The 23881-nt window shown below is 34.8% G+C and overlaps 1 pseudogene; it reads right to left on the bottom strand.

Annotated features, from left to right (window-relative positions):
• Positions 1-708: 708 nt before the first annotated feature.
• On the bottom strand, positions 709-1760 carry LOC120227327 (annotated as a pseudogene).
• Between the last annotated feature and the right edge of the window lie 22121 nt (positions 1761-23881).

Genomic DNA, 23881 nt, shown 5'->3' with positions numbered 1-23881 from the left:
TTTAGTCTTCATTTACGTGGGTTATCTTTTTCTATCCCTTCACTTTGAGACTATGTATGCCCTTAAAGCTCAAGTAAGTCTCCTTTAGATAGCATATAGTTGGGTTTTTTTTTTTTCCTTTAAGGTGTACACTTTATTGAACTGGTCTCAAGTCAGTGTACAGGTAAGCCCTGGCTGCCTCAAACATACTCTCAGGGAGACTGAAAGCCTTCATACATTTCAACTTGGAGGGACAAAAAGGGAGGACTTGATGGCAGACCATTCAAAATAAAACAAAAAGAACAAGTATTAAGACAATGATTTTTAAAATGTGGACTGCATAATTTACACAAAAGCAGTGCTATCACTCTTCTTTGTGTGGACTCCATGAGGACTGGCTCTTCTCAGGGAGAAATGGGGTGGTTTGGGGAGGGTGAGGAGCTTCCTGTAACAATGCATCTCATGATATTTGGGATAATTTTTAAAAAAGAACAATGTACAAAGTCATTCGCCACATCGTAGAACTTTGGAAATGCTTGTCCTAACCAACTGCTGTCATCTTAACCATTCCAGTTTTTAAATCTTGAGTGAAATATAAAAAAATAAAATTCAAAGACAAAAAACCAAAGTGAATTAAAAAAAAATAAAGCCATGCCAATCTCATCTCGTTTTATGCACAAGTTAGGATTTGTCAAGAAATGGTGTATCATGACTAAAGTAACAGTCTGCCTAGAAACATTTGCACTGGATAATGTAGGGACCCCACTCATCATTCTCCTGCTTGCTGATCCACATCTGTTGGAAGGTGGACAGTGAAGCCAAAATGGAGCTGCTAATCCATAATGTACTTGTGTTCAGGAGGTGTGAAGATCTTGATCTTGTGCTGGATGTCAGGACAACAATCCATCCTTTTGTGTCCTGTCAGTGATGCTGGGGTACAAGGTGGTTCCACCAGCTAGCACCTTGTTGGTGTAGAGGTACTTGTGGATGTCAACATCGCACTTCATGATGGAGCTAAGGGTAGTTGCGTGGATACCACAGGATTCCATGACCAGGAAAGAAGGCTGGAAGAACATCTTGGGGAAGGGGCACTGCATGTTGCCAAAGGTGATGACCTACCTGAGCTCATACCACTTCCTCAGGGAGGAGTTGTAGGCCACACTGGTCATCTGCTGTTCAAAGTCCAGGGGATATATCACAGGTTCTCTTTTGTGTCACACATGATTTCCTGTTTGGTAGTGGTGGTGAAGCTATAGCCATACTCTATAAGAATCTTCATAAGGTAGTCTGCCACATCTTATCCAGCTAGGTTCAGATGCAAGATGGCATGGGAGAGGACATACCCCTCATAGACGGGTGCAGTGTGGATTACTCTGTCACTAGAATCCATCATGATGCCAGGGGTAAGGCCAGAGTAGGACAGGGACAGGATGGCCACATGGCTGGGATGTTAAATGTCTCAAACATGATGAGTCATCTTCCCATTGCTGGCATTGGGGTTCAGGGGAAATCGTTCAGTGAACATGGAATGCACCTTGGGGTGGCCACACACAACTTGTCGAAGGTGTTCTGTGCCACCTTAGTTGGTGATTATGCTGTGTTGGATGGGGTCCTTCAGAGTCAGGATGCCGCTTTTGCTCTGAGCCTTATCACTCATGTAAGAGTCGTTCTGGCCCATGCCCACCATCATGTCCTGGTGCCATGGGACATGCCATGATGGAGGGGAAGAGAGCCTGTAGGGCACTGTGGGCTGCAAGGCCAGACTTGCACATGTTTATTAAATCATTTCAGCCATTCAATAACTTTTGATTGGAAAATTTAAGCCATTTACATTTAAAGTATTTATTGATACATAAGAACTTAGTAGCATTATCTTATCGATTATATATACAATTAAATTTGTATTTATTTATAAATATATAAATATATTAAAATATTATTTATGAATATATAAAATATATCCTTGGTATTTTCCTCATATTTGTCTACCCTTCTTATTCATTTCTGCTTTAATTTTAAGTGGTTTGAAATATTTTTAGTAATCCATTTTTTAAAATGACATATTGCCTCTACTTTTTAGCATTTTTTTGATTTCGTTGGGGATCAAAATGCATATCCTAATCAGAATTAGTATTTTACCCTTTCACATAAAACATAAAATTCTTATAAGAACATAGGTCCGTTTATCCCCACTGATTGTTCTGTTATTTTCATGTCTAGTTCCATAAATATTTTATAACATAAAATATAAAAACCTTTGAAAACCCAGTTGTTTTTTACAGAAATTAAGAGGAAAAAGGTAGTATTTTATACTTAACCATGTAGTAACTCTTTCTGGTGTTTTTATTCCTTCTTGGAGATTTGAAATTCCATCTGATATGGTTGTCCATTATCCTGAAAATGGTATTCTTGTAACTAATTCATTCACCTTTTGCTTATCTGAAAATGTCTTCATTTTATCTTCATTTATAACAAATGTCTTCACCCCATAAAGAATTCTATCATTTCAGAACCATGTGTCCTCCATTGTTTCTGATGAGAATATCACAATTTTGTACAAATTTTCTCCCTTTCTAATATGGCTTCTATTCTGTTTTCAAGATTTTCTCCATACTCTAGTTTTCATCAGTTTTACTATGATGTCCTTAGATTTAATTTTACTTGTATTTGTTTTAAATTTGCTGCATACTGACATTTTTCACCAAAGTTTGGATGTTTTCAGGTGCATTTTCTGATACACTTTTTATTTTAGAGGAATTTGAGATTTACAAAGTAATTTGAAGTTAGTACAAAGAGCTCCCTTATGCCACACACCTTGTTTCCCCTATTATTAACAACTTACCCTGGTATGGTACATTTGCTACAATTAATGAACCAATTATTGATGCATTATTATACCTGAAACAAAATTTGAATTTATTTAGTTTTTACATAATGTCATTATCTGCTTCTGGCAGATAATGTTTCACATTTAGTCATCATGTTTCTTTAAGTTTTTCTTGGCAGTGAGAATTTCTTAGACCTTTCTTCATTTTGATAACATTGATAATTTTGAGGAATATTGTATTATAGAATGCCTACATTTATAGAAAATATTGAGTTTAAGATGTCTGATATTTTTTCATGGTTATATTGGGATTTATGTTGTTTTGGAAGAATCCCACAGAGTTAAATTTCCATTTTCATCATGTCCTATCAAGGGTATACTCTATCAAAGTTACTTTCCACTGATATTAACCATGAGTACACAGTCAAGGAAGTATTTGTTACTTTTATCTAGTGTAAAGTTACCTTTTCTCCCTTTTCGTGCTGTACTCTTTGGAAAGAAGTCATTATGCACAGGATACACTTGAAGTGTGGGGAGTCATGCTTTACTTCACTAGAGGTTGAACATCTACACAAACTATTTGGAATTTTTCTGCATGGCATATTTTCTCTTCTTCCCAATTTATTTATTTTTTCAACAGCTTGTTGATATAAGCATGAATGTGAAGGTTTATTTTAAATATTGGAGTATTATTTAATAAGCTTTACTTATTGTGTTGCTCAAATTTCTAAACTTAGGCCACGGAGAACTCAAACTTTAATTTGCTTCATTTAAAAAATGAAGCATTTGTTCTGAGTCATATTTTTAGCACTTTTTTACTTTTTGGCACTAGAGGATCCCTTTTATACTATCTTCCACAGTCCTAACTTAAGGTTTTTCTTCAAAATGATGTCCTGAATTTTTTTAATTGGATAATGTTATTAGAAATCAGTATATGATAGCTAAGTGTGCACTTTGATTTTGAGGTGGCATTACTTCTAGCCCTCTGAGCAACAGAGTATGGATGTGTGTGTGTGTGTGTGTGTGTGTGTGTATGTGTGTGTGTACTAACCCATGGATATAGATATCTATAAGTACTTTTATAATAAATTAATTGTATCTATGTTAAGCTAAATATGGGTTTATATTGATGTTTCATATTCTAATTTATTAACACATGGATCATATTAGCCTCCTTCCCTTGCTTACTTTAACTTTCCACTCCAACAGTGAGAAAATTGGTTCCCACTTAGCACTATACATTTATTTAATTGGTCAATTCCAGCATATGTTTATAGCAGTGTCAGAATTGTTTCCCTCTATCCCTGAGGGAAATAATTTAATTCATTATAGTCCAGTGCTTTCATACAAGATCTTTTGCCTTTAGTTTTTATTCATTTCCAAAACTATTTAGGTTCGCAGCTCTATCCCTTACCCTCTACAGTGAGGTTATTTCATACGTTTTTATACATTGTTAAGTTATTATTTTTTTCCTTTTTAAAATTCATTTTATTTATTCTTAAGTTAGCTAACATACAGTGTAGTCTTGGCTTTAGGAGTAGATTCCAGTGATTCATTACTTACATATAAAACCCAGTGCTCATCCCAAAAAGTGTCCTGCTTAATTCCCATCACCCACTTCCCCCCACCCCCAAACTCACCCCCATTAACCCTCATTTTGTTCTCTGAATTAAAGTGTACCTTATGGTTTGCCTCCTTCTCTATATTTATCTTATTTTTCCTATCTTTCCCCTATGATCATCTGGTAAATTCCTCAAATTCCACGAGTAAAATCATGACAACTGTCTTTCTCTGACTGATTTATTTCACTTAGTATAACACCCTCCAGTTCCAGCCATGTTTTACCAAATGGCACAAATTTATTCTTTTTAATTGCTAAGTAGTATTCCATTGTATGTATATACCACATATTCTTAATCCATTCATCAGTTGATGGATATTTGGGCTCTTTCCATAACTTGGCTGTTGTTGATAGCACTTCTATAAACATTGAGGTGCATGTGCCCTTTCGAATGAGCACTCCTATATCCTTTAGATAAATTCCTACTAGTACAACTCCTGGGTTGTAGAGTAATAATAATTTTAATTTTTTGAGGAACCTCCACTCTATTTTCCAGAGTGCCTGTAACAGTTTGCATTCCCACCAACAGTGCAAGAGGGTTCCCCTTTCTCCACAACCTCACCAACATCTGTTGTTTCCAGATTTGTTAATTTTAGCCACTCGGACCAGTGTGAGGTGGTATCTCAATGTGGTTTTGATTTGTATTTCCTTGATGATGAGCAATGTTGAGCATCTTTTCATGTGTTTATTCGCCATCTGGATGTCTTCTTTGGAAAAGAATCTATTCATGTCTTCTGCCCATTTCTTCACTGAGTTGTCTGTTTTTCAGGTGTTGAGGTTGATAAGTTCTTTATAGGTTTTTTTATGTTAACCCTTTATCTGATATGTCATTTGCAAATATATTCTCACATTCCATCAGTTGCCTTTTAGTTTTGTTGATTGTTTACTTTGTTGTGCAGAAGTTTTTTATCTTGATGAGGTCCCAATAGTTCATTTTTTCCTTTTATTTCCCTTGCCCATGGAGACATGGCAAGTAAGAAGTTGCTGTGGCTAAAGTCAAAGAAGTTGCTGCCTGTTTTCTCCTGTGGGATTTTGATGGTTTCCTGTCTCACATTTAGGTCTTTCATCCATTTTGAGTTTATTTTTGTGTATGGTGTAAGGAAGTGGTCCAGTTTTATTTTTCTGTATGTTGCTGTCCAGTTCTCCCAGCATCATTTGCTAAAGAGACTGTCTTTTTTTCCACCTGATACTCTTTCCTGCCTTGTCAAAGATTAATTGGTCATATATTTGTGAGTCTGTTTCTGGGTTCTCTATTCTATTCCATAGGTTTATATGTATCTTTTTTTCTGTCAACACCATACTGTCTTGATGATTACAGTTTGTAATACAGGCTAAAGTCCAGGACTGTGATGCCTCCAGCTTTGGTTTTCTTTTTCAACATTACATTTGCTATTTGGGTTCTTTTGTAGTTCCATAGAAATTTTAGGATTATTTGTTCTAGCTCTGTGAAGAATGTGGGTGCTATTTTGATAGAGATTGCATTGAATGTGTATATTGCTTTGGGTAGTATCAACATTTTAACAATATTTGTTCTTCCAATCCATGAACATGGAATGTTTTTCCATTTATTTGTGTCTTCAATTTGTTTCATAATCTTTCTATACTTTTCAGCATACAGATCTTTTACCTCTTTGGATAAGTTTATTCCTATGTGCTTTATGGTTTTTCATGCAGTTTTAAATGGTAATGATTGCCTTATATCTCTTTCTGTTGCTTTATTATTGGTGTATAGAAATGTGAATGATTTATGTTCACTGATTTTATATCTTGTGACTTTGCTGAATTCCAGTATTAGCTCTGGCAGTCTTTTGGTGGCATCTTTTGGTTTTTCCATGTAGAATATCTGTGAAGAGGAAATGTTTGACTTCTTTGCCAATTGGATGCTTTTTATTTCATCATATTGTCTGATTGTTGAGGCTAGGACTTCCAACACTGTTAAACAACAGTGGTGAGAGTGGATATCCTTGTCGTGTTCCTGATCTCAGGGGGAACGTTCTCAGATTTTTTCCCTATTGAGGCTGATATTAGCTGTGGGCCTTTCATATATGGCTTTTATCATGTTAAAGTATGTTCCTTCTATCCCAACTTTCTTGAGGGTTTTTATTTAGGAAGGATACTGTATTTTATCAAAGGCTTTTTCTGCATCTATTGAAAAGATCATATGGTTCTTAACCTTTCTTCTATTAATGTGATGTATCATGTTTATTGATTTTCAAATATTGAACCACCCCTACAGCCCAGGACTGAGTTCCACTTAATCATGGTGAATGATTCTTTTAATGAACTATTGAATTTTATTTTCTAGTATCCTGTTGAGAATTTTTATATCCATGTTCATCAAGGATCTTGGCCTGTATTTCTATTTTTTAGTGGGGTTCTGTCTGGTTTTGGAATCAAGGTAAAGCTGGATTCATAGAATGAGTCTGGAAGCTTTCCTTTTGTTTCTAATTTTTGGAACCTTTTGAGAAGAATAGGTATTAACCCTGCTTTAAATGTCTGGTAGAATTCCCCTGGGAAAACATCTGGCTCAGGACTCTTATTTGTTGAGAGGTTTTTGATAGCTGATTTAATTTCTTTGCTGGTGATGGGTCTGTTCAAATTTTCTACTTCTTCCCATTTGAGTTTGGTAGTATGCAAATGTCTAGGAATTTGTCCATTTGTTCCGGATTGTCCAGTTTGTTGGCATATAATTTTTTATAGTATTCTCTTATAATTGTATTTCCGTGGTGTTGGTTGTAATCTCTCCTCTTTCATTTATGATTTTATATATTTGGGTCCTCTCTTCTTTCTTGACAAGTCTGACTAGGATTCTATATTGTTTATTTTTGCTCTACTATTAATTATTTCACTTCTTCTGTTGGCTTTGGGTTTTCTTTGCTTCTGCCTTTCTAGCCCCTTTAGGAGTAAGGTTAGGTTCTGTATTTGGGACCTTTCTTATTTCTTCAGATAGGCCTGAATTGCAATGTATTTTCCTCTTAAGATGTATTTTCTGAATCCCAAAGCATTTGCACTGTTGTGTTTTCATTTTCATTTTCTTCCATATGTTTTAAAAAAATTCTTCTTTAATTTATTAATTGACCCATTCATTCTTTAGTAGGATGTTCTTTAACCTCCATGTATTTGGGGGCTTTCCAATTTTTTTCTTGTAGTTGAATTCAAATTTCATAGCTTTTTGATCTGAAAATATGCATGGTATGATCTCAATCCTCGTATACTTGTTAAGGGTTGTTTTGTGACCCAGTATGTGATTTATTTTGGATATTGTTCCATGTTCACTCGAGAAGAATGTGTTTTCTGCTGCTTTTCAGTGAAAAGTCCTGAATACATCTGTTAGGTCGATCTGGTCCAATGTGTCATTCAGAGCCATTGTTTCCTTATTGATATTCTCTAGATGATCTGTGCGTTGCTATAAGTGGTATATTAAAGTCCCCTACAATCACAGTATTATTATCTATACATGTGTTTATGTTTGTGATAAATTGATTTATGTATTTGAGTTCTTTCTCATTGGGGGCATAAACATTTATAATTGTTAGATCTTTTTGATGGCTAGGCCCCTTAATTATGATATAATGCCCTTCTTCATCTTTTATTATAGTTTTTGTTTTAAAATCTAGTTTGTCTGATAGAAGTATGGCTACCCTGACTTTCTCTTGGTGTCCAATAGCATGATAGATAGTTCTCCATCCCCTCTGTTTCAATCTGCAGTTGTCCTTGGGTCTAAAATGAGTCTCTTGTAGGCGGCATATAGATGGATCTTTGTTTGTTGTTGTTGTTGTTGTTCTTCTTCTTCTTTTACCCATTCTGACACTCTATGACTTTTGATTGGCACATTTAGTCCATTTATATTCAGAGTGATTATTGAAAGATAAATTTATGTTATTTTGTTATCTGTAGGTTTTGGTTTGTGGTGATATCTCTGGTCCTTGTAGAGTTTGGTGCTTTCCACTCACATAGTCCCCCTTAGGATCTCCTGTAAGGCGGGTTTAGTGGTCATGAACTCTTTTAGTTTTTATTTGACTGGGAAAGCCTTTATGTCTCCTCCTATTCTGAATGACAGCTTTGCTGGATAAAGAATTCTTGGCTGCATGTTTTTCCTCTTCAGCACAATGAATATTTCCTGACATTCCCTTCTGGCCTGCCATGTTTCAGTGGACAGTTCTGCTACTACCCTTATGTGTTTATCCTTGGTGGTTAAGGCATGGTTGTTCCTAGCCGCTTTCAGAATTCTCTCTTTATCTTTGTATTTTATCAGTTTCACTATGATATGTTGTGGTGGTGACCGGTATTTGTTTATTTTGAAGGGCGTTCTCTGTGCTTCTTGAACTTGGATGCCTGTTTTCATCCCCAGATTATGGAAGTTCTCAGCTATAATTGGTTGAAATAAACTTTCTGCCCTTTTCTCTCTCTCTTCTTCTGGAACTCCAGTGGTACGGATATTATTTCATTTCATGAAATTATTTAGCTCTCTAATTTCCTCTCTTGGTCTAATAATTTCCTTTCCATGTTTTTCCACCTTCATCATTTTCCATAATATTATCTTTTATTTCCCCTATTTTATCTTCTGCTTCTTCCATACTCACTGTCAAAACTGTATCTAGTTTATTTTTTTATCTCATTTATAGCATTTCTTAATTCATTGTGACTATTTCTTAGGTCTTTGATCTCTGAAACAATATATTCTCTGCTGTCTTCTCTGCTTTTTTCAAGACCAACTATATATCTTATGACTGTTATTCTAAATTTTTATTCAGATATATTGTTTATATCTGTTTTGAGCAATTCTCTTCCTGGATTTTATTTTATTTAAAAATTTTTAATGTTTATTCATTTTTGAGAGAGAAATAGAGCATTAGCAGTGTAGGGCCAGACACACACACACACACACACACACACACACACAGAATGTAAAGCAGGCTCCAGTCTCTGAGCTGTCACCACAGAGCCCGGCATGGGGCTGGAACTCACAAACCATGAGATCATAAACTGAGCCAAAGTCGAATGCTTAACCAACTAAGCCACCCAGGTGCCCCCTCCTGGATTTTATTTTGAGGAGAATTCTGTTTTGTCATTTTGGGTAAGTGTCAGTCTTACAGTTTTAATAGTTTGTTATGTGTCTTGTACCTGTGAGTACTACTGTAATAAAAAGGGGTCATACACAGCCCAGGGCCAGACACTTCAAGAAGTGTTTTTGGAGTGTATTGTTTGCACTCTGTTCCATTTTATCTGCTCTATCCCACAGGTAAGCCCTCTCCAAAGCTCCTCTTTGCTTGTAGTGGTGGACTGTCTGGACCTTCCATCAGGTGTACTTTGATTTCTTCATTGAAGTAACCCTGGAAAAAAGGAACAATGGCGGGGAGGGAGTGGAGCCTGATCCCATACAAAGAAAAAAATGAAAGAGGTTAAAAAAAAAGACCAAGCAGAGAATAAAGAAACTATAAGGCTTAATCCAAAGAGAGAGGAAAACAATGAAGAAGGAGATACAGAAAATATATAAAAAGAATAAAGTAAAAATGCTTGATTAAACCAATACATAAATGGACTATAAACCAAATCACAAACTATAAGTCTGATTCCAAAAGAAAAGCAGAAGAGGACTGAAAAAAAAGAAAGAACATAGAAGAGATGAGAACATACAAGAAAAGAAAAAAAAGAAAAGAGAACAAAAGAAAACCAGACTAAAAGACAAAAACACAAGACAGTTGTCCTTTGGTACCTGGGATCAGTGGCTGTGCAAGTCTGGAGGGGAGGCAATCTGAGTTGCTCAGTGTCAGTCTTCCTCTAGTAGATTAGCGGTCACCAGGCACAGAGGGGTAGGGTTTGGTGTAAGCAGGTCCTGCCTAAATGGGGGCCACCATGCTGCTCCCTGAAGCCCCATCGTGATAGTGATGGGTATAATAATGGCACACGCCCAATCTCTCCTCTCCAGGGGTGTGTGCCAAACTATGCTGTTCATGCAGCACTCACAGACTAGAGGCCATAGGCTGGCCCTGCTCCACAATTTTCCTGTGCCTTCTAGGCGCAGGGCAGGGATTCAAAACCCCAATGTCTTAAAGAACCCTGTATCACACAGACCCTGTTCTGGTGTAGAGTCACTCAGCTCTGCCGATAAAAGGCATTTTACTGGCGCCTGCAGGGTCTTTTGTCATTAGGGAGGCAAGAAACCCTCTTCCCAGAGTAGTTGAGAAAGGGTACTTTTCTCTTCCAGTGTGCCCCTGAGATTGATACCATGCCTCAGGGCTGGCTCCCTTCCCTCCAGGTGTGCACACTTGGATGCAGCTTAGATCTGGAGAAAGTAGCACACTTTTGAAAACTCAGATCTTCAGCTCCTGAAGCTGTTTGCAAAATAGAAACTAGCACTCTCCATATTTCACATTCCCCAGTCCATGGGCTGGAGAGGTTTTCCTTGATACCAAAGTCCTCTGTCTTTCTCTCCCTTTTGTCTCTCCACAGAAGAGTTTTCTTCTTTTCCGTGCCTATGCTCTTATCTCCCCCAGTTCACATACATGCACCTAGTTCTTTCTAAGCTGTCTGCCTCCAACTGTGGAGGTCTTTCTTCCACTCAGGAAATTGATTTCCTTGATGTTTCAAGTGATCTGACCTCCCTACAGCTGTATTCGAGGGACAGGGGAAATCCCGGTCCCCCTACTTCTCTGCCATCTTAATCCCTCCTCACTTAGTTTTTATTTATTTATTTATTTATTTATTTATTTATTTATTTATTCATTCATTCATTCATTCATTTTGAGAGAGAGAGAGAGAGAATATCTCAAGTAGAAGTAGGCTCTGCATTGTCATAATGGACCCTGACTCAGGGCTTGAGATCATGAACTGTGAGATCCTGACCCGAGCTAAAATCAAGAGTTGGGTGCTTAACTGATTGAACCACCCAGGCACCTCTATTATTTTTTAAATTATTTTAGAGAAAGAGAGAGAGAGAGAGCGCGAGTGAGAGAGAGAGTGTGTGTGTGAGTGGGGAAGAATGGCAGAGGGAGAGAGAGAAAGAGAATCTTAGCAGGCTCCATGCTAGTGCAGAGCCTGACATAGGGCTTGATCCCACTACCCTATGATCATGACCTGAAACGAAATCAAGAGTTCGATGTTCAACCAACTAAGCCACCCAGGTGCCCATATACATTTTTAATACAATGAGACTGTTTTTTACATTTTGTAATCCATCCTGAGGTCCATTAGTCTCTTAAGTGATTTTTTTTCAATTTACATTCATTTAAGGTCAAGCAATTTTTTTTTCATTTTACATTCATTTAGGGTCACTCATTGTACTATAAAGTTCCATGGATTTTCATCAATGCAAAGAGTTGTGTATCTACCTTTTTAGTATCACAACAGATTAGTTTCACTGCCCTGAAAATTTCTGTTTGCTTTAGCTGTTCAACTCTCCCCTTTTCTCCTGAAGTCCTAGCAATCATCAATCTTTTTACTGTTCATGCTTCCCCCCCACCCGTTCCTGGAATGTTATATAAATAGAATCATACAGTATGCAACCCACACTGACTGGTTTCTTTCACTTGGCAATATGCACTTAAGATTCATCTGTGTCTTTTCATGAGTTTATAACATTTATTTTTATCATGGAATAATATTTTATTTTATAAATGTACCAATATTGTTTTTCCATTCAATGGAAAACTATTGAATGGTATTTTGGTTACTTCAAGCTTTTGGCAATTACGACTAAGGTCCTGCAAACATTAGCACTCAGACTACAGCTTTCTGTGTGGATATAAGTTTTCAAGTCATTTGGGTAAATGCCAAGAGCATGATTGCTGGTTCATAAATTCATATGTTTATGACGTTTATTTATAGTGAGAGCCTTGCTTATCTATGTTTGTCTGTGTAGGAAACTGCCAATTGTATTACAAAATGGCTGTACAATTTTGCATTTCTATCAGAAGTGAATGAGAGTTCCTTTTGGTCTCTTTCCTCATTAATGAATAACATTGCTAGTTATTTGTACTTTTCTAACTGATGTATAGAGATAACTCACTGTTTTAATTCACAGTACCCTAATTACAAATGATACTCATTATCTCTTCATATGATTATTCTCCAACTAAATGCATTCTTTCATGAAGTGTTTGTTTATACTTTTGTCCATTGTGGATTTGTTGTTGTTATTATTGAGTTGCATATATTAGAAAGAAACTCTTTATAAGTGTTTTGCAAATATTTTCCCTCAGTCTGTGATTTGTCTTTTCACAGTTAAGTGCATCTTCAAAAGAACAGATTATTTCCTTTAGACTTAATGAAATCTGAATTATATTTTTTCTTTTACTAATCTTGTTTTTGGTGTTAGATTAAAACATCATTACTAAATCCAAAATCACCAATAGTTTTCTGTTTTCTACATGTTTTAAAGTTTCCAATTTTAAACTTACCTCTATCATTCCTTTTGAATTAATTATGTTGAAACATGTAAAGTCTTTGTCTAGATTTAATTTTGTTTTTGCTTATGAACATCTAATTGTTCTGGTGACATATGTCACCATTCTTTCTCATTGCATTTGCTCTGCTTGATTGTCAAAGATCAGTTGGCTATACTTGTGTGGGTTCATTTCTGGAATTTCTATTTTGTACCACTAACCTATGTCATTATTATTTTACTAATACCAAACTGTATTCATTACTGTATGTTTACATGGAGTCTTGAAATTAGTAAGATTCTGCCAACTTCATTCTTTTCCAATATTATCCTGGCTATTCTAGGTGTTTTGTCTTTCCAAATAATCTTTAGAATCAGTTTGCTAACACATACACAGTGATCTTATGATTTCTGTTGGATCTGTGTCCAATCTAATGATGAAGTTGCGAAGATTGAACATATTAATAAAATAGCATCTTCCAGTACATAAACACCAAAAAAAACCCCGATTCTCTATTCATTTAGTTATTTGATTTTTTATCAGACACTTTAAATTTTGTGCACCTAGATCTTGTACATATTTTATTAGATTTATATGTAAGTATTTTATTTTTGGTGTGTTATTATAAATGGTATTATTTAATTTTTATATTTCAGTTCCAAGCTGTTCATTTCTTACATGTGGAATTGCAATTGATTTTGTATATTAACCTTTATACTTCAACTTTGATATACTTGCTTTTAAGTTTCAAGAGTACTTTTTGATAATCCTAAGAAATTTTCTTAGTACTTTTGTCATCTGAAAACAAAGGCAGCAACACAAAAGAGTCTTTGTTTCTATCTTCCCAATGTGTGTAATTTTTATTTCCTTTCATTGTTCTTTTATACAGGCTGATTCCAGTGCAATCTTTAGTAGGAATGGTGAGAAAGGAAATCCTTGCCTTATTCCCAATCTTAGATGAAAGCATCCATTGTCTCACAATTTATTAGAATTTTGGGTGTTGTGGGGTTTTTTTGTAGATATTTACCAAGTTGAGGAAGTTCTCTTCTATTCCTAGTTCAATAAGCATTTTTTAAATCCTTAGATGATAGATTTTTGCCAAATGCTTTTTCTACATCAATTAATATAGTCAAATGTTTTTTTTTTCTTTAACCTTGGAAGTGGTGGATTAATTTAATTAATGTTCAAATGTTGAACCAGCTTCGCAAACCTGGAATAAATCCCAACTGTCTGTGCTATATAATTCTTTTCATAGATGTTGGATATTATTTGCTAATGTTTTCTTGATGATTTCTACATTAATGTTTATGAGAGATATTAAACTATAGTTTCCTTTTCTTGTATTTATCTGGTCTTAATATTAGTGTAATGCTGGACTTGTAAAGTGAGTTGGGAAATATTCTTCTTGCTTCTATTTTCTGGAAAATATTGTGGCAAATTGCTATTATTTCTTCCTTAAATATATGGCACAATTCACTACTAAGACTATCTTGTCCTGGTGCTTAATTTTTGGAAAATTATTAGTAATTCATATACTTTAATAAATATAGCCCAGATTAGATTTTTTTTCTCCTTCTCTGAAGTTTTGTAGTGTTTGTCTTCTAAAGAATTGGTCCATTTTATTTATGTACTTAAATGTGTGGGCAGGCAGTGGTTCATAGTATTCTTTTAATTTTATTTTATGGTTCAATAGTAATAACAGTGATGAACTATCTTTCATTTATTTTATTGTTAATTCATGTCTTTTTTGTTTGTTTTCCTGGTTATAAGTTTATCAAAATTGGGGCACCTGGGTGACTTGGCCAATTAAGCGTCTGACTTTACCTCAGGTAATGATCTCGCAGTTTGTGAGTTTGAGCCCCACCTGTCGGACTCTGTGCTGACAGCCTGAAGCCTGGAGTCTCCTCAGATTCTGTGTGTGTGTGTGTGTGTGTCCCTCCTCCGCTTGCACTCTGTCTCTATCTCTCTCAAAAATAAATAAACATTTTAAAAAATAAAGAAGTTTATCAAAATTATTGACCAATTCAGAGAACCAGCTTTTTGTTTCATTTTGTCTATTATTTCCTGGTTTCAATATCATTGATTTATGCTGTAGTTTTTTATTTTTTTAATTATTTCTTTTCTAATAATCACTTTAGGTTAAATTGCTGTTTTTCTCTAGTTCCTTAAGATGGAGGCTTAGGTTATTGATTTCAGATCTTCTTTCCTAAAGTACAAATTTAATGATCTATGCTTTCCTATTAATGATAACTTTGCTGTGTTCTCCCCAAATTTTGAAATCATATTTTTATTTTGATAGAGATAAGAAGTTTTATTTAAAGTTTTGGTCTAGTATGTCCAATGATTTTTTTTTATTCCTTATGCAGTTTCTGTCAATTTCTTCAGTGAATGGGCCATACATTCTTGTTTCTTTGAACCACTCATTAATCTTTTATCAAAAGTGGAATATTTAAATATATTATGGTAATCCTAGAAATCAAATACTCCCTCTTCCTCTAGCTTTTGTTCTAGTTTTCTGTGAGTGGTCCTTGCCTTTTCTGTCATTAGCTTTCTTATTGTTTTAAACTTTATTCTTTATCTTGTATGATCTCTGAAGTCTCTGTTCCTTTAGCTTGTATTCAGTTAGTAGTGTGATAGAGAATTCTGAAAAGAATTCTGAAAAGAAAAATATGGAGTCAAAAGACAACAGAAGATAATTTCAAAAATACTTATCCAACCTTTGCAGATTGGCTTTCTGGTGGAACACACCTTTAATACATAGCCAGGTCTATTATAATTCTGCCTTAGCTTTCATTTCCTGCTCATGGTGATCCTCAAAATAAACTAGAGGTGAAGGCTTGGTTCTTCTCAGTCTTTCTTCAGAGAATATGTCTAGTCATATGTATGCATGTAGTTTTCTAGATAATCCATTATATTCAGGAGATCTGAAACTCTTAGCATCCCAAATAACACTCTCCTCCAGCTTTTCCAACCAGATTCTTGGTATGTCTGTTGCCTGACTCAACTCTAATATCCTGATCCAGGCAACAGGGTCTTGTTCATTTGATTTTCAACATTATTGATGAACACTGGTTGTTTTTCTGTCATGAGAGAATTATGATTGAGGTGAAACAACATCAAGCACGTTTTAGCAGTCCTTGAAGAAACCACAGAGAGATCAAACAGAAAACACAATTACTTGTGAGTAAGGTTTATTCTATTCCCTCAAGATACAGGTACCCTCAATGGGAATACATACTGCCACCTTTGAAACTATTGCTACACCAGGGATAGGGGTTGACAAAACTAAATTAATAAGACATAAAGCTCTATTGCTTTATTCAAGTCAACTTTTACTTGATTCAATGTCCACTAAAAGCTGTAATCCTTTGATTATTTTTCAGTGTTCCAGCTAAATTGATTCTGATATTTTTGTTTTACTTATTTATTTCAGTGTTTCTGTGGAGAGACAGGTTTTTAGAATCTATTCTGCCATTTTTTTTGCTTACATTTCAGCACTTTGATTTATAGCCTTCTCTTGAGAATTTCCTTATCTCTGAGAGTTTCCTTATCTCTACTTTCATCATCCATTTTTTTCATGTTGTCTACTTTTCATTAGAGTCCTTAACATAGTAATAAAAGTTTAATTTCCTTTTCTGATAAGCATTAAGTGTGTGTTATACATGAATTGGTCCTGATTGTTACTCTGTCTCTTCATACTGTACTTTTTCTTCTTTTTGTTATGCCTTATAATAGTTTTGTTTAAAGTCATTCATGTGGTATGAATAGTAGAATCTGAGGGAAATAGACCTGTCATCCAAAGATTTATGTTAATCTGGTTAGGAGTTGGATTGTTTGTGATGTTTTTTGTATCTATAGGTGGCAGAGACTTGAAATTCCTTGTGTCCCTATTTTTGTCTCCTCTTATGATTTTCAGCTTCCTTTTTGGGTAACATTTGCATCTGGTAGATCTTTTATCTCTAATCCACTATTATACTGCAACATGTTGGTGTAGTAATAAGATGTGGAGGGGAAAGCCTTCATTATTTTATGTTAAATCTCAGTGTTTTAGTGAGCCTGTGTCTCAAGACTTTGAGCTTCATGAGTGTTTCTTCAGAAGTATAGCTCTTCTCACTTTGGTGAGACAAAAGTCTAAAGGGGAATGAGTTGGAAATAATGCCCTTACCCAGTTGGAATAAGGCTCTAGTAAAAGCTTTTTCCCTGTAGAGTTACTCTGTTTTAGAGAAGTCTTTTGGAACATTTTACAAAAATGAGTCTTCTCTTATCCCTGCTGGATACAAGATGGGGGATCTTTTTCACATCTTTGAGAATCTGGTGCTATTCTTGAGGTAAAACATGAAAACTGATGGTATCTAACACTCTCAACCAGTTTTTTTTTTTTTTTACTTTCATAGTAATTTGCAATGAGACATCACAATTTGTCAAAATTGTCACTTCTATGTTCCAACAGGTTTATATATCCAGTGGCTTCTGCCACAGGTAAGCCAATCTCAGCTGCAACTCTGTATATTTCTACTTCTACAAATTTTGTGGTGGTGGTTTGCCCTGCAAACTTTTTTTTTTAATGGGGGAAAACTCTCTTCTTTTCAGTTTTTTTAAACTTTTTTTAAAGGTTGGAATGATAATTTACAAGATCTTCACACAACAGAGGTGAAATTGCAAGTTCTACATAGGTTTTTTTTTTTTTCCTACTGTTTTACCTCTCAGCTTTTTTAGAGATTTAACTTCTCATTTGTTAGACCACTTGATTGTTTACTGCAGGTCATTATGGTTATGCTAATTGTTTAACCACAGGAATGTCAGTTTAGAGATACATCTTGGCCAATTTCTGAAAACAGTTACCTGATATATTTTGTTCACTTTCATAATTGTTCACAGTAGTTGGAAGAACAAGTCTGAGACTCATTCTATCATGAGCGGAACATATTTTCTTTGTTGAAATGACATATTTCAACTTCTACCTCACTAAACTTTTTACCTACCTCTTCTCTCACTATTCTGCATAAAATCCATGAACACATTACTTCAACAGCAATTAATGGACAAATTCTTTTTTGAGACATCCAGAAAGTAGTTGAGAGGGTGAACATGAAAGCAGCCACAATGAAACTGGTAAAAAAAAAAAAAAAAAAAAAAAAGAAAAGACCATTTCACTAAGATCCCTGCCTCTAGCATAGTGTCTTATGATCAGAAAAAAAAAAAAATCCCCAGATCCTGACTTCTTCCTGGATGGGGTAAAGGTGAATTATATGTCCAACATCTAAACTTTTTTGGAGCTATCAAAACTATTGGCTTCTGTCTTACTTATCTCAGAGTACTGATAGGACTTGGCATACTCTAGACATCTAAGGACCACTGAGAACAGAATTCTTTGTGGATCACACAATAATTTATCATAGTCTCTTTATCCAGCTACGTGTAGAGTGGGTAGGTAAAAAATCGAAGATCTTACTTTTCTCTGGGGGTAGGGGGAGAGTTGGACCACACATCCCATATTTTGACATCCATGGAGCTACCTAAGGGACTGGATTTTCTCTCACCTATATCAGAGGACAGATGGGATAAAAATATTCCACATGCCAGGAAACCACTAAGAACAATTAAGGCAGTTTGGACTAGTGTGAAGTTTTGTGAGGTCCTCAGCATCTTTGGCCAGATTGATTGGTAAGGGCCTACTCTTGTACAAGATGAATCCATGAAGACTAAGAGAATTAGATAATTTTTCTAGTAAGCAGATTCCAAAAGAATGAGTTAAGGAAAGTTTAAAAATAGGACATATTCCCCTCAAAAAGAAACAAGATTAATCTCCAGAAACTGACCCTAGTGATATGGTAATATATGATGTAGCAGAGAGAGAATTCAAAATATCCATAAAATACACTACATAAAAAGATGTAAAATGTGACATCAAAAATACAGTAAGTAAAAGGTGAGTAAAAGGGTAGAGTTTTGTGTGCAAGTAAAGTTTTTATTAGCTTAAAATAGCTTGTTATATCAATAAGATGATATAGTGCTGGCAGTCCTACACATTAGGCAAGAAAAATAATAAAAGACACCCAAATTGGAAAGGAGAAAGTAAAATTTATCTGTTTCAGTGACATGATCTTATATGTTAAAAACTTTAATGACTAAACACAAACACACACATACACACACACACAAAACTGAACTAATAAATTCTGTAAATTTGAGGATACAAAATCAATGTACAAAATCAGTTGCATTTCTATGTGCTCACCTTAAACTATCCAAAAATCATAGTTTTTAGAACACAATTGCATTTATATTAACATCAAAAATAATTAAATAAGGGGTACCTAGGTGGTTCAGTCAGTTTAACATCTGACTTTGGATCAGGTCATCTCACACTTTGTAGGTTCAAGCCCTGCATTAGGCTTTGTGCTGACAGCATGGAGCTTGTTTCAAATTCTCTGTATCTCTCTTTCTCTGCCCCTCCCCTACTTGTGCGCTCTCTCTCTTTCTCTCCTTCTCTTAAAAATAGGTAAGCATTAAAAATATATTTAAAAATAATGAAATTATTATGAATTAACCAAAGAGGTAAAAGACTTATACACTAAAACTAAGAAATAATGATTGAAGAAAGTAAAGAAGACACAAGTAAATGGAAAGACATCTCATTTCCTGGATTGGAAGATTTTATCTTGTTAAAATGTCCATTCTACCTAAATTGATCTACAGAGAAAGTAAAATATCTGTCAAAATCCTAGTGGTGTTTTTTACAGAAATAGGAAAGGCAATCCTTAAATTGATATCAAACCACAAAAGACTCCAAATATCCAAGGCAATCTTAGTCAATAAAAATAAAGTTGAAGGCATCACACTTTTTAATTTCAAAATTTATTTAAAAAGCTATAGTAATAAAACAGCATGGTAGTAACATGAAGACAAATGTAAAGATCAGTGGAATAAAATATAGGCCATAAATAAATCCACATATATATGGTAAACTGATCTTTGACAAAGGTGCCCAGAATGCACAATGTAGAAAAGATTGTCTCTTCAGTAAATGATGTTGAAACAACTGGATTATTCACATGTAAAAAAGTGAAATTGAACCCTCATCTTACAATATACACAAAAATCAACTCAAAACAGATTGATTACCTGAAAATAAGGCCTAAAATTGTAAAACTCTTAGAAGAAAATATAAGGGAAAAGCTTTATATTGGTCTGGGCAAATGATTTCCTGGCTATGACACTAAAGACACAGATAGCAAAAACAAAAATATATGTAAATTATATATCTGAAACAGGTGAATCTCTGAAATATATAGGAAACTGCCACTACACAATAGCAAAAAATAACGTGATTTAAAATTCTGAAGTACTTAAATAGACATTTTTCCAAAGAAGAATTACAAGTGGTGAACATGTACATGAATAAATGCTCAATGTTACTAATTACCTGGCTAATGCAAACCAAAACCACATGGAGATATCACTTCACACCCATAATATACCTGTTATCAAAAAGAAAACAAGATAACAAGTGACAGTGAAGATGTGGAGAAATTGAGACTTTTTTAAATGGTTGAGGGAAAAATAAAATGGTGTAACTATTATGGAAAATAGAATGAATTTTCCTCAAGAAGTTACAAAAATATATTATCAAATATATTACTTCTGCATATTTACCCAAAAGAATTTCAATTATGATCTTAAAGAGATACTTGTACTACCATGTCTATTGTAGAATTACTCAAAGGTTCAAAGATGTGGAAATCGCCTAAACATCTATTAAGACATAAATGTATATATAAAATATGGTATATTCGTATAATGAATATTATGCACCTTTAAAATGAAGGGAATCCTATCATATGTGGCAGTGTAAATGAACCTCAAAGACATTATGCTGAGCAAAATTCTGTGAACCAGTCACAGAAGGACAAATATTGCATAATCTCACCAACATAAAATTCAAAAATCATTACACTCATAGAAGCAGAAAGTAGAATGGTGGTTGCTAAGGACTGGACAGAGAGGCAAGTTGAAATGTATTATTCAAAACGTTGAAAGTTTTAGGATTTTCACTGTGCTTTGCCTATACATCACTTATCTCCACTCTCACAGACAACCCTGGAAGCCACTGATCTTTTATTGTTCCCATAGCTTTACCATTTCCAGAATGTTATATAGTTGGAATCATACTTTATGCAGCTCATTTAGATTGGCTTCTTTCACTTAGTAACATGCCTGATATATGATTTGGGGTATCTTTTCATATGCTTATTTTCTATCTGTATATACCTATGTAACTTACAATAAAATTACAGAATGCTCAGAGCTAAAAGGAAAAAGAAATATATTACCAAAGGAATGAAGAACATATTTACTAGTAATGATGTGATGCAATCAGTTTATATCACCTTGCAAGATTGGATTGTTTGATGAGTTTACAGCACGACAGGGTAAGAAGCATTTCAAGACAAACTTTAATCAAAACTAGTAAAAACTATTTTAAAGGAAGCCATTTAAATATTATAAAAATTATCCTAAAAACATACAACAAATGAAGAAACATTTATTTAAGAAAATATACTGAAATTTTCATAATAACAATAAGTCTATAGTATTTGAACTGAGATCTGGTTCTTTTCTCCCCATTCCTAATTCAGTGAGAGAGAGTGTCCAGACATGTTTAGCCAAGAACACAGGGCTCTCTGTTCCTAGAGCTTTCAGTAGGAGACTATCTTCCAGGGAGATACAGCATTCCTCATTCTGCCCCCAGCTACCTGTTGAAATTGCTATAACAAGTAGATGTGAATGAGAGGTGCAAATTCCCTTGCTGATCCTATAGAGTGGTACAGAGGCTCAACTTTGGCACAAAATCGCTTGAGAATGCAGGGATCCTAACTGCCCTTGGAATGGCTCATGTAGTAGAAATTCCATATCAAGAGAGGAAAGCCAAGAAGACCTGAGGCTACTTCCTCAACCACTGAATGATCAAACCCTACAAAATTAAAGACACTTAGAGAGAAACATGCCTCGTGTTCACTCCTTTGTGAAATGATTATATCAGAAGAGAAAATCAGATTGGACCAGCTAATTCATAACAGTGTGGAGAAATTTAAGCCTATAGGCACTCTTGAAACACATTGGAGGTTGTGGCTAGCAGCAATTGAGAAAGTATTGAAACATTCATGAATATATAGGTTAAACTATATGTTGGGCAGTCTGCCGGAGAGATCTAAAAAGAAAAATATGGAGGAAATAACCTTGGGTTATGAAGAATCTCATACAGTGAAATCAAGAGCTATCATTTCAAGAATCTGAATTTGATCAGTTTATAATGTGGGACAATATGTCAAAAGACATTTTTGAAGTTGATAGAGCAATCATCCCACAAGTAGTGGAGCTTAACATCTGGATGTGGTTAGGGAAAAATACAGTCAAAGAATCTTGCCAAAATCACTGTCATCATCTCAGGTGAATGAAGATATACAGAAAACTTCCCCTTGAAGCACAACACCAGATGATTATTAATATGGTAGAGTGAAAATAGACTCTATTAAAATGATCCTGTCACTCATTAAACTAATAAACAATCATATAGTAACAAATTTTGGGGATGGGGAAGTTCCCAGATTTGCTCCATTATCTAAATTATCCAGTTTCCAGCAACAACAACCAAAAAATTGTAACACATACAATGAAGCAAGAAAGTATGACCCCTATACATAGGAGAAAACAGGCAAGTGAACATATCTGTGAGAGTGACCAAATATTGCATTTTACAAATTCTTCCAATAAACCATTATAAAAATGTTCAAAGAACTAGAGAAGACCATGATCAAAAAGAAAAAAAAAAGGCATGATAACAATGTTGCATTGAATAGAGTATATCAACAAAGAGAAATTATAAAACAGAACAAAATGGAAATGCTGAAATTGAAAATACCAATAATTGAAATGAAAAGTTCACCAGAGGGGCTCAAAATAGATTTAAACTGGTAGAAGAATTAACATACTTAAAGTCTGATCAATTGAGTTTATGCATTGTGAAGAACAGAGAAAAAAGAATGAACAAAAATAAATGGAGCCTCAGAAAAGTATGAGAAGCCATTAGTTACACCAATGTTTGCATAATGGTTATATCAAAATGATAAGAGACAAAATAACAAAACAAAGTTATAGGGAATAATGGCTGACATTTTCCCCAAATTATTTGTAAAACTTTAATATACACATCTAGGTATATAAACAACTTCAAGTAGAATAAACAGAGATATCTGGAAGAGATACATCATAAGGAAAATGATGAAAAACCAAGAGAAAAAGACATTATTAAAAGAGCAAGAGAAAAAACATGACAGGACATTTACAAGAGAACATAAATAAGATCATAAATAAAATAAGAACTGTAGACTTCTCATTAGAAACAATGGAGAGAAATAAAAATGGCACAACAATCTAAATATATGGAATTTGGATAAAGTAGTGCTAAAATGGAAATTTATAGCTTCCTATGATCATGTATTGTCAGATTTTTCAGAGAAAGATACCTTTCAATAGTATTTATATTTTTTTAGAAAGAAAAGAAGTGGGAGATGGAAAGAGAGAGAGGGAGAGAGAAAGAGAGGGGAGTGCAAGAGAGAGAGCAAGAGACTTTAAGGAGTTTTCTCATGCAATTGGGGGGCTGGCAAGTCCAAAATCTGTAGGGCAGATCAGTGAGCTACTAAGTCGTGTATGAGTTAATGTTTCCCTGTCTATTTTTGTTTTGTTGCCTGTGTTTTTAGGATCATATCCATTAAATCACTGCTAAAACCGAAGTCATGCAGTTTTCCCCCCTATATTTTCTTCTAGTAGTCTCACAGCTTCAGATCTTATGTTTAAGTTTTTCTTTTTTTTTAATGATTATTTATTTTTGGGGGGAGAGGGTTGGAGAGAAACAGAGAGAAAGGGAGACAGAGAATCCCAAGCAGGCTCTGCACTGTCAGCACAGAACCCCATGAGGGGCTCAAACTCACCAACCATGAGATCATAACCTGAGCTGGAATCAAGAGGCAGATGCTCAACCAATTGAGCCATCCAGCTGTCCCTTATTTT

The sequence above is a fragment of the Hyaena hyaena genome, unplaced genomic scaffold (assembly GCF_003009895.1).
Source record: "Hyaena hyaena isolate Hyena2069 unplaced genomic scaffold, ASM300989v1 scaffold_2185, whole genome shotgun sequence".
NCBI classification, from domain to species: domain Eukaryota; kingdom Metazoa; phylum Chordata; class Mammalia; order Carnivora; family Hyaenidae; genus Hyaena; species Hyaena hyaena.
The sequence above is the reverse complement of the archived record's forward strand: the minus strand, read 5'-3'. Positions and strand labels throughout refer to the sequence as shown.